We start from the raw sequence: 12,727 nt of genomic DNA on the forward strand, positions 1-12,727 counted from the left end.
GTTGTGAGAGTTGGATCATAAAGAAGGCTGAACATCGAAGAGTTCCTTGGACAGAAAGTAAATCAAACCAATCTTTCCTAAAGGAAATCAACTCTGAATTTTCACTGGAAGAACTGATACTGAAGTTGAAGCTCCAATACTTTGGCCACCTGATGGGAAGAGCCAATTCATTGGGAAAGACCCCGATGGTCAGATAGATTAAAGGCAAAAGAAGGGGAAAAAGAGGATGAGATGGTTGGGTTGCATCACCGATTCAATGGATATGAGTTTGAGCAAACTTTGGGAGATAGTGAAGGATTGGTAAACCTGGTCTGCTACAGTCCACGGGTCACAGATTCTGACATGTCTTAGCGACTGAACAACACCAACAATACATTTAGTAATTTTATCTGCTCTAAAATACATTCAAATTGACTCACACAATCATATTTCAATATTCAACTAAAGCATACTGAGATAATTCTGTGTTAGGTAGTGTACTAGCATTTTACTTGTGTTATTACTGAACTTAGTAATTATTACCTGACACATACTGAACGTCTGATTTCAATGCAAATCTGACTGGAAAAATCTGAAGCTCTAATTTTTTTTGTATTGTATGCTTTTTTGTTATCTAAAATGTGTTATAATGAGTTATAAATAAATCAGCATGAACTATTTATTTTCATTTTTTGTGGACTAGTTTCTCTCAACTAACAAAAAATATTTTCTTGCAGTAAACAAAAGCTGTTTGACATTTCAAAGAACAGACTCCTGGGTATAGGATTTGGGTTGACATTGCTTAGATGACATTCAGATCATACCAATATGCTGAGTAAGTATTTTCCAGTACTTTTTTTTTTTTTTTTTTTTGGTTTTAGTTCATGAGATCATTTACTATTCTCTTGGACTTAGTTTCCTAGCCTCAGGTTATCAAATAATAGAGACCTTTGACAGTTCAATCTCAAATTCCTTATGAAAACTTCCAGACAGAGGTTAATTTTGTTGTCTTAGTAACAGCTCACTACTATATAGCTGTAGATTTTACAAAATAAACTTAAGGAAGTCTATATAGTAAATTAACACTCTTTCTGTGCTGGCTGTGCTTAGTCTCTCAGTCGTGTCCAACTCTTTGCAACAATATGTATGTAACTAATCAGGCCAAATCTAATGTGATCAGCCTGATTTTGTGATTAAAAGTTATATTTATTTGGAATAAGGTGGGTTGTGAAGAATTTTTAAATGTGTTGTTGTAGCCACAAGTTGCAGGAAACAAACTCACTCAGAAGGACAATGCAGAGAGTGGAGTGCAGTTTATTACACCGGTGGGCCCAAGGCAGAGTCTCCTCTTAGCCAAGGACCCTGACCAGTGTTTGTGAAAACCTTATATACCCTAAGTGTACTTGCCCAAACCCACCTCCCCAAATTCCCTGAAACTAGTTTGAACAAAGGAAAAGAAAGATCAAAGTTAACCCGTGATTCATATGCCTTAGGCCTAAGTAGTTAACAGTGGACAGTTAGCAATAGGCTTGTGGTCATACTCCAATAAGCATAATAGAATTTTTGATTGTGTTTGGTTACACAGAATTCCTTTAGGTGAAAGAGAGTCTAGGTATGAGCCCTGCACCTCTTCCCCATCTGGGGAGGTCTGGTTTTCCAGTTGGTATGTCCTTTCCATAGATACTGGGCATATAGCTCAAAATCCACCGTCCAGCCCAAGATGAAGTCCTCCTTTCAAGACAGAGCCTGTTCTGTCTGTTTCCTCCTTCAGTATAAAATAACACTAATAGATATGTTAGGGGAAGCCTGATTGAAACTGCCCACCCTGGCCAGGCACCATAGTAACTATTTGCATGAGTTGCTTAATGACAGGAGATCCTGATAAGGAATATGGAACTAATAAGCCACCACCAACCGGAAGAGTCTGGGAAAGGTAGACACCACGTGTCCGTCCACTTCCAGAATCCCTTTCGCTAGCATCCATCTTGGTGCCACGTGGCAGAGCAGTTCTCCTGGGTTCCCTTACCCTACTGCTCTCCACCCAGGTGCCCTTTCCCAATAAAATCTCTTGCTTTGTCAGCACACGTGTCTCCTCAGACAATTCATTTCCGAGTGTTAGACAAGAGCCCAGTTTCAGGCCCTGGAAGGGGTCCCCCTTCCTACAACAAGTGGCAACTCTGGTGGGATTTTTCTTTGTTGAGACTGACATCCTGACCACTCAGGGTACTCAGCTTGCCTGCCAATGGACCAGACCCAGCAGCCGCAACTGGGACCCTTTTGTCCCTGGTCTTCTCCTGATGCGAACAACTGGCCAGAGTGCCCCGACTGGTAAGGAACAAGAGACTTTATTGACCTTTCTCCCCTTCCCTCTCTCTTTCCTCTCCTTAACCCTTCCTATCCTTTCTCGTTTTTCTAGTCCCCCAGTCCTGGACATAGGAATCTGGTCGAAGGGGCTCAGCCTGAGCTGAGGATTGGAGACTGATCACCTCCTCTTGGCAGAAAACTCTAATTCTGGTTCTGGTCTGGTCTGATTTCTGGTAGGGCTGAGTTCCAGCCTCCCCTTCTCTGGAGGCCCAGGGTAAAGTCCCATAATGCCTGGTTATCTGTAGGTGGCAGGAGATGTCTGTAAGACCACCCCTTTTGGCCCCCTCTCCCACCTCCTCCCCCTTCTTCTTCCAACCTGGCTTCCTTTCCTCCCTTTGAAATCTTTGAAGACCTGAGATATTTTCCTTTACTCTGTCAGTACTTGGATCTGAAGTTCTGTGTCTCTATAGGAGGTTTTCTGAGAGACAGTATTCTTGTGTTTAAGGGAGTGTCTGATGAGGACTGCCAGGTTTATATGTGTGTGTTTTAACTCTGTATTCTGTGCTGTGATTTTTGATGGCCATTTTGCTTTGTCTGGCCACCGTTTGGTTTAGATCTGCCGCCATTTTGTAAGAACTTGATTTTCTTTCCCTGTGCCTTGAGACCAGCGTTCTCAGGAACACTTATCTAGACCATCTCTAACCCATGAGACTGAGGGAAAAGGGGAAAAATACTTTAAAATTTTTATTTCAACTGTTTTTTTATAAACTAGTAAATTTTAATTGTAATATCTAATTTATGACTAAACTCAGAAAATGAAGCTAAATCTTGCACTGTGTCTGTCTACATATGTCTTGATATGTCTTTGTCTCTGGGTAATATTTTTGAGGTAATAATTTGTAAATGAGCTCTATTTGTTTGGCTTAAAAAAAGGTAAGTGCTTACAAATCAAATAATTCTAAGTTAAACAATAAATTCCAGGTTCATGTGAACTGGGAAATAGTCAGTGTTAAATACCTGATATTAATGTTTGCTTGTTGACCTATCTAATATAGACATGTCTTAGAGTAATTAACATTAAATAGAATATTTTCATTGTACCTCGGTTTAATATAAGTAAAATATTATATCTGTTACAAGTTTATCAACAAGAAAATTACCTCGAGTGTAGAAACTTCTTAAAAAAATGTAAATGAGATATGAGCTTTTATATCAACTCTATTAAGAATAATTATTCTTTAGAAACATCTGTCTAAAATCGTCTCTCCGGATGGGTGTCACTTAAATTTCTAAGGGTTGTGCCAAGTGTGCTAAATGTTGGGTCTCTATTGAATAGTTAGGTCATTTCCAAATAAAATAAGATTTTGAAACATTTACTACTAAATACTAATTTCCTTTTACAGAGAAACTAAAGAGATTTGGGACTATAAATGAATAATACTTGGTATCATCCTAAAATGTTCTAAGAAAGCAAGGATTTTAGAAATTATCACTGGTATTTATGCTCACCAATCTATAAAATGCTAATATAAAAGTTAGTTCTTGGTTGCTAAAGGAAAGTAGGAAGTGTGTTTTCGGTAAAAAAAGAAAAAAAAAAAGGGTATGAAAAAATACTAAAAAGAGTTATGCATCATCAGGATTTTCTAAAATTGGATTACAATTAGTTAGATAAATGGATTTTTTAGAAATGACACAGCCATAAGAAAACTGGTTAGAGTCAACTAGGTCCAAGATGGCGGAGCTGACTTTCACTAGACCTTGAGCCTGGGTATTTAGGCCTATTGTGACATATCAACAAGCTAAATGATACACCCATCAACACTGACTAAATCTGACCAAATGTTCTAAATCCTTTTAATTGATCTTTTCGATACAACTTCCTAAATAGAATTCTTTTGAAGTACTTTTGACCTCTAGCTAACTTTGGGGTGCTTCAGAGGGCCCCTGAAACATCCCAAAGGGAGATATTAAACTGTGTTTATTTAGTTGGTTAAATTACATGAAAAAGACTATCAAATGGGTAATAAATCCACTCATGTTATAATGCATCGTAAAATTACTAATACAGATATCCTAGAAATTATATGGAGTTCTTAACATTCTGATATGTCCTGGTATTCTAATAGAAGACCTGATGACTTCACAAAAGTTAACAAAAGGACTGAATGAACCAGCGAATATACTTATAACTTTTATGGTTTCTATCTGAAAAATTTCAGGTTTGAATCAGGTTTTCAGGGAGTAGGGAAAACCTTCCTGTCAAACTAATTATGACAATACTTTGGTAAAATTAAACGTTATAAACAAAACAATTATATTTTCCCTCTATCTGACTCCTCCAAAAATTGGAAATTCTTATGTTTCCAGTAAGTTTATCAAATGAGTTAGGAAGGTTATCTCATGGGTACAAAAATCTCAAGAAATTTTTGAGACCTTAAAAAGGGAAGGATTCACCTAGATTTGTTAGGCAAAATCTGTGATAAGCCCTTGGTGTGAGTTTCCCAGCCCTGTTTTATTTTAAAAGTTCAGTCAGATTCTATAAATGTTTCAGCAAAATCAAAATACTATGATCAAGTATGGTTATATAAATCATCAGACCAAAATTAGTGAGAATAGACCTATTTTGCAAACAAGCTAGTTTTAATTTGGTGATATTTGATAAAAATGAGGATAATCTTAGGGAGAAAAAGATGTTTCAATAAATGTTAAATCCCAGTTTGTTAATGGGGGTCTGTATGTAGTAAGACTCATTTCTTGGATAGTTTTTTGCTGTTATGTGATATCAATGTAAAGTTTAATTGAATTCTTAAAGAACACCCTAAGTTTGTTTCTGAAGCTTATCTAAGTAATCTATCTTTAGATGAAGATCAGATGCCTCATGACCTGCAACCAGGACTGGAAAAAGACGTAATTTAAGGGACTGTCTCCAACCTGGATGGAAGGACTTTTTTATCAGCAGGAGAAACTACACTATACCAGGATGAGAAGACAATGACATTAGAGGTAGACAGCTTCCCCAAGATCCTGGGCCTGATTCGTATGATCATTTATGTTTTCTTGACTTCTTAGACCTTTGCATATAAATCAAATGCTTTTCTATCATAGGCCTGATTCTATGCTAGTTTTAGAAATCAATTCAATTGTTGGGTTTGTGGCCGATTACCTGTGTCTAGTTCTGGGTTACCTTTGTAAATTTCTCTAATACAAGACTCTAACTGGTCGGTCCTGAGAAAATTTACTTAAAAAAAAATTATAGTCATATTCAGGTCGCTGTGATATTACTAGACGGGATCCCCTCACCGGGCCAATTAATAATGCCTGCTCTGACTCTGGCCATAAATTTGAGCTTTCTTCTATTACTCAAGCTCAATCAGAGCAACAAGAAAAGTTTCAGCAAAGGAGGAAATATCTCCCACAATTATGGGATGGATTTATATAGATAACACCAGGCTATGGTAATTTAGGTTTAAAGTCTCCTTTGTGTTGGAAACAATTAAATCATACTAAGGGCAATCAGTCTAGTAATGCTAGAAAACTGGGTTATTGTGCCTTATAGACAGTGGTGCCAATATATAATTTCCCTGGAAGATAAAGATTCTACAGAGCAGACTAAGTCAGATGACCTGAGATATACTGGGCTACATCTAATGGAAGCTCTTAAGTCTTACTTGTGACTTTACTAAACTACTGGCTATATTATTTGTATTTCACCTGTTTTACAAAATTGCTGTTTCTTACACTGTCAAATGTTTGTCTGAGGACTCTAATAGAATAATATATAGTCCCATATGAGATCAATGATGGTAACAGTGTAACTCTAGATATGCGAAGAAGCAACAAGAGGGAATATTTTCCTGGACCAAGAGGCTAGTAAGCTAGGTGGTCCAGAGAATTTTGGATACTGTTTTATGGCCTAGTCCAGTAACAGCACATTGAGTAGCCTGTCAACAAAATCTTTGCCAAACCTGAGATTGGACATTCTCAGCACCATGGGATAAAATGGTCATGAAATACCCCCCTCAAAAAGATGGTCAAGTTTATGAGCAAAACGGGGCTCTGCCAACTGAAGACTGACACTTGCTATCTACATCTACAGATTAAATCATGGCCGCTGCAGCTGCTGACTTTCAACGCTCCTAAAAGGAGTTCAGGGTGAAAAATCAGGAATGAGGCTCTCTGTGCTCTGGCAAAAACTGGCAGAACAGGCCTTCAGATAGTTAGATCTTTTCAGGAGAAGATTTTATGAGTCCTAATTCTTGCATCTTCTCATACCTAGAGAAACACTGACATCATTAACGGTGAAATCTGCTTTGGCTATTAAGGAAAAGTTTACAATTAAAAGTCAAAATAGAGTAGCTATGGTTCAGATATCCTGGGGAATAACTAGGTGATACTGTGGGTGTACTTTCAGATTAGACCTTGTATTGCTAAACACTTGAGTTTTCTGAGTCGTATCAGGCTTGGATGCCACCATTCTCAAAACAATGTCTGCTGGAAGCTAGTAACTGCAACCTTACTTTTTATAAAACTAGGCAACTGGCTACCTGGCTACAAGTCTCCCTGAAGTGCCAGGTCCAGACTGGGTTTCAGGCCTATTCTTCTAAAAAGAAATGAGATTTATTTTGTCTACTAAATTCCAATTATCACTCCTCCAACTACTTCTAATTGGGTCTGTTACACCAAAATGGCAGACCAAGGGATTGAGATTTTAATCATACAAGACTCAGATCTAGAACTTGGAAATCAGAAATACTTCCAATTCAGTGTCTATACTCCAAGCTGAGGCAGTCCTATGCTCCATTTTGACAGGAAGTTATAACAGTCATAGTTGCCTAGTTCCCTAAATTAAAACTGAACAGAACTCTGTGGGGCTCTGGAGTAGAGATCAGTTCTGTGTTCTCCATTTCTTGTCTGTAGGATATAAGCTTCATTCAGCCTCCTTGACCTTCCCTGAGTTCCAAAGGATGGATTCAAACAATTGCTAATCAGGGAAGGGAGGGGGTACAGAAACAGGAGAAACAATCAAAGGTTGGTACAGCCTCCAGACAGAGTCCTGGTTCCTACTCAAGGAAATATGCATAACAATGTCTTTGAGCCCCCAACCAGGTGGAGGATGGTAACCTCAGACTGAACACAAGATTCCTGGAGCACAGCTCTGTTGCCTCACCACCAAACAATCAAAAAGGGTCACAAATCCTGCAACTCTCACCCCAAATGTTGCCTTCTGTCTCCGGGGACCAGAGATGACCTTCCTGTTAGGTCTCCTGTTTGGCCCTTGTCTATTTCATCTCTGAGAGGGGCCAACAGTTTCAAAATAAATTGTGGTTATTACAAGAGTGAATGCTGATTTCAGGCAAAAAATACCTTGACTTAGATCTGGTAGAGAGATTTCTGCACTGCTAGGCAGGCCTATGGCCATGCACAGCAGGAAGAAGTTATAGAAGAAAGAGACCTCAGCCCCAATTCCCAAGAAGTATCTTGAGTATGAAGTCTCTGGGGGGGGAGTTAGGGGAAGCACACTGACTGAAACTGCCCACCCTGACCAGGCACCATAGTAACCATTTGCATGAGTTGTTTTGACAGGAGATCCTGATAAGGAATATGCAACTAATAAGCCACCACCAACCGGAAGAGTCAGGGAAATGTCGAAAGGAGACACCGTGTGTCCGTCCACTTTCCAGAATCCCTCTCGCTAGCATCCATCTTGGCTGAGCGATGCATGCGCCAACAGGAGAGACTCTGAATTAGAATGGTTGGCCAAAGACCACCTGGAAACTAATCCCATCACCATAAAGCCCGAGAATGTGAGCCACGTGGCAGAGCAGTTTTCCTGGGTTCCCTTACCCTACTGCTCTCCACCCGGGTGCCCTTTCCCAATAAAATCTCTTGCTTTGTCAGCACAGGTGTCTCCTCTGACAATTCATTTCAGAGTGTTAGACAAGAGCCCAGTTTCGGGCCCTGGAAGGGGTCCCCCTTCCTGCAACAGATACATTGTACAGATCACCCTTGCATTTCTCTGCATTTTGTTGTCAAATATTTTATAACTCTATAATGTAGAAAACTGGTAATAATGCAAAGTATTGTTAGGGGAAGCACACTGACTGAAACGGCCCACCTGGCCAGGCACCATAATAACTATATGCATGAGTTGTTTTATGACAGGAGGTCCTAGTAAGGAATACAAAACTAATAAGCCACCACCAATCAGAAGAGTTCGGGAAAGATCAAAAGGAGATGCCATGTGTCCTATCACCTCTTAGAATCCTTCTCCCTGGCATCCATCTTGGCTGAGCAACGTGTGCACCACCAGGAAGGACTCCAAATCAGAACGATTGGCCAAGGACAGCCCAGAAACTAATCCTATTACCATAAAAACCAGGACTGTAAGCCATGTGACATAGCAGTTCTCATGGGTTCCCTTACCCTACTGCTCTCCACCCTGGTGCCTTTCCAATAAAATCTCTTGCTTTATCAGCTCATGTGTCTCCTCGGACAATTCATTTCCGAGTGTTAGACAAGAGCCCACTCTAGGGCCTTGGAAGAGGGTCTCTCTTTCTGCAACAATGTTATCGATTATAGAGTTTCAAACTTAATGGAGTCTTGTGCAATAGACTTGACTTTTACGTGGATATCCATTCTGCCTCTACTTGTAAATGTATCACACAATTCCCTATTTCTAATATATGTTTCTGCTCAAATTCTTCTTGGTACCAGCTGTGTAAGCAGCTTTTGGCAGGAAAGAGCTCTCTGTAGGAGGCCTCTTTTGTTTTGTCACTTTAGTAATGCTAATGTTAAAGCAGGCACCCCATCACCACCCTCAGCCCCCATGCTCTACTCATCTCTGGCCAAGCATACCTTTCAAATCTTTTGATCTCACAATGCCTGCCTAACTTGTGGGTTCTTTTCGTGATTCAAAGAAGTAGAATGAGTCAAGTAATTAACAAATGGTCAGATCTCTTTCCTAGCTTCCCCCTCAATACTCTCCTGAACAAACTGTGTGAACCTATAGTATCTAAAGAAAGCTCCTGAGAAGTCAGCCAACCCGCATACAATGGAGAGTAGCAGAGCTTGGCCTCCTGCCTTAATGATTAGAGATTACTTCCTCTTTTCTCTTTAAAAATGTTCTTGACTGAGCAGAATCTTTGGAGTTGTTTTTTGGGACATTCCTTTTCTGAAGGTTGCTAGCTTTTCTGATTAAAGCAACTTTTTTCCTACCAACACTGGTCTTTCGAGTATTGGCTTTTTAGCTTGGAGCGACAACCAAACAAACCTGAGTTCGTGTGTTATCAGTTCCCTTCTTAATAAATATGTTAAATAAAAATTTCACCATCTGTGCACTTTATATAGGTGCAAGAATCACAATTAAACACTATTTGAACATTTTTTGTTTAATGTAAAAATGTATTTTAAAAAAACTATAAAGTAGACATGTTTTAAATATGACAATGATAATAGCTTTTGTAATAAGTATTATTATAATACTTCTAGTTTATGCAAATGCACAGCAAATAAGCTGAAACACTATTATGAATGTATAGCCTGCCTAATGAATAATCTTCAGTATTTCCAGAACAATCACTTTTGCAAGAAAATCAAGCTTCAAAGATTAGATGGATGATGACATCTGTTGGTGTGATATAATCCTTCCTTTCAGGAGAATAGTCTCCTGAATGCAATTTTTAAAAAAAGCTATAAATGCAAACAGGCAGAAAAGAAACTTGATTTTTTTTTTTCCTTCTGTTTTTACCACAAGAGGCAGATGAGGCCAGAAGGTCTGAAAAGGTAGTTAGAAGATCACTCTACTCACCACGAAGCCCTAGTTTCCCTGGAATTACTGCAAAGATGCTTAGAGGTTTCCAGAACTAATTAAAAATGCTAAGAAACAAATTAACACTTTCTCTCTAATAAACTGCAAACACATAGTTAAGTCCCTTTAATAATGCTCCAAAGCACCCCCCACACAGCTGGAGCAAGCCCAAACAGATTGAAGTAGACAAAATAAGAAATGCAAAATAAAAACAAATTGCCTGGGGAATATGGATGGCCTAAGACTGAATGGGAGAAATGAAGAAGCTGGACTAGAACACACAGGAATTCATAAAAACAAAAATTTCATACCCTATTGTTTCTTTGGATATTTCATAAATACCATTTGTTGATTTGCATCACTGTACTTTTTATGGGCTTCCCAGGTGGCTCAATGGTAAAAAAAAATCTGCCTGCCAATGCAGGAGACACATATTTTCATTCCTGGGTCAGGAAGATCCCCTGGAGGAAGAAATGGCAAACCATTCCAGTATTCTTGCCTGGAAAATCACATGGACAGAGGAGCCTGGCAGACTGCAGTGCATGGGGTTGCAAAAGAGGCAGGCAGAACTTAGTGACTAAAAGGACAACAGGTTCTTTTCATTGTTACTATGTTACATCGTTACTATTTCTCATTTTCTACATGTAAATCACACCTCTCTTGATTTTTGTTGATTTTCTAGCATACAGCATAGTTCAAGACCAGAACAGAGTTCAATACTTTTAATAAAATAAGTAGATGAGTAAGTTACATAATGACTGTATTGATGAAGGAAAATATGTTAGAAAAGGATTAGAAATATCAAGAAATTATTTATAATTTAATTAAATATAAAATATTTGTATTGTAATCATTCATTGATTTATATAAAAATGAGTTTCTTTGTATGTCTCCTTTTCCTGTCATCTATTTTTCAGAATCATGTCTTTTTTAAACAATATACAGATCACATCCCTCTCCTGTCCAAAAATACCCAACAGTCAATTATATCAGTTAAGAGACTTGACCCTCTACCACCAAGTCTCTATTCCTCATTTTTTTTCGTGCTCACTTTTACTCAGCTCACTTACTTACTTGTCTTGAGCCAACTAGCCACCGTGTACATCTCTGGGTCATAATAGTCTTTGATTATGCTTCTTCTTCCACATTGAATTATCTTCTTCCCTTAGTTTTTTTCTGACTCTGATTAAATACCAGTTTACTAGAAAGGCTTTCCCTAAGCAAATAGCTATAAAAGAACCCCTTGTTCATCACTATTCATTTAACTTAATCTTTTTTCTTCATAGCAACAATCTATTGCCTGAAATTACTTTATAATTGACATTTACTGTCCCTTCCTGCCGAAACTGGACTCTCAATTTATTCTGTTCACCTCTTTATTCCCAGTGTATAAGCACATCTAAAAAATACTACACATACAATATATTGTATTTTAAGACTAATTAATATTTAGATATCTGTAATATGTAGATATCTATACATAAGTATACATAAGTACAGATAGAGGTACATTATAAGTAATGATCTTTATAGATATTAAGATTCAATATCATAAATGTTGAATTAATTTATGTTTTGCATAGTAATCAGGAGTTAATTGTTTTTTCAAGCTAATTAGTAAATTCAGTATATTTCATCACACATCAGTTCAGTTCAGTTCGGTTGCTCAGTCTTGTATGACTCTTTGTGACCCCATGGACTGCAGCACTCCAGGTCTTCCTGTCCATCACCAACTCCTGGAGTTTAATCTAACTCATGTTCATTGAGTCAGAGATGCCACCCAACCATCTCATCGTCTGTAGTCCCCTTCTCCTCCTGCCCTCATTTTTCCCCAGCATCAGAGTCTTTTCAAATGAGTCAGTTCTTCACATCATGTTGCCAAAATACTGGAGTTTCAGCTTCAGCATCAGTCTTTCTAATGAATATTCAGGACTAATTTCCTTTAGGATGGACTGGTTGGCTCTCCTTGTCATCCAAGGGACTCTGCAGAGTCTTCTCCAACACCACAGTTCAAAAGCATCAATTCTTTAGCGCTCAGCCTTCTTCACAGTCCAACTCTCACATCCATACATGACTACTGGAAAAACCATAGCCTTGACTAGATGGATCTTAGTTGGCAAAGTAATATCTCTGCTTTTTAATATGCTGTCTAGGTTGGTCATACCTTTTCTTCCAAGGAGCAAGTGTCTTTTAATTTCATGGCTGCAGGCACCATCTACAGTGATTTTGGAGCCCCCCAAAATAAAGTCTGACACTGTTTCCCCATATATTTGCCATGAAGTGATGGGACTAGATGCCATGATCTTAGTTTTCTGAATGTTGAGTTTTAAGCCAACTTTTTCACTTTCCTATTTCACTTTCATCAAGAGACTCTTTAGTTCTTCTTCACTTTCTGCCATAAGGGTGGTGTTATCCGCATATCTGAAGTTATTGATATTTCTCCCAGCAATCTTGATTTTAGCTTGTGCTTCATCCAGTCCAGCATTTCTCATGATGTACTCTGCTTATAAATTAAATAAGCAGGGTGACAATATACATCCTTGATGTACTCTTTCCCCGATTTGGAACCAGTCTGTTGTTCCATGTCCAGTTCTAACTGTTGCTTCCTGACATGCATACAGATTTCTCAGAAGGCAG

Source organism: Oryx dammah, unplaced genomic scaffold, assembly GCF_014754425.2.
Source record: "Oryx dammah isolate SB20612 unplaced genomic scaffold, SCBI_Odam_1.1 HiC_scaffold_16, whole genome shotgun sequence".
In the NCBI taxonomy this organism is placed as follows: Eukaryota; Metazoa; Chordata; class Mammalia; order Artiodactyla; family Bovidae; genus Oryx; species Oryx dammah.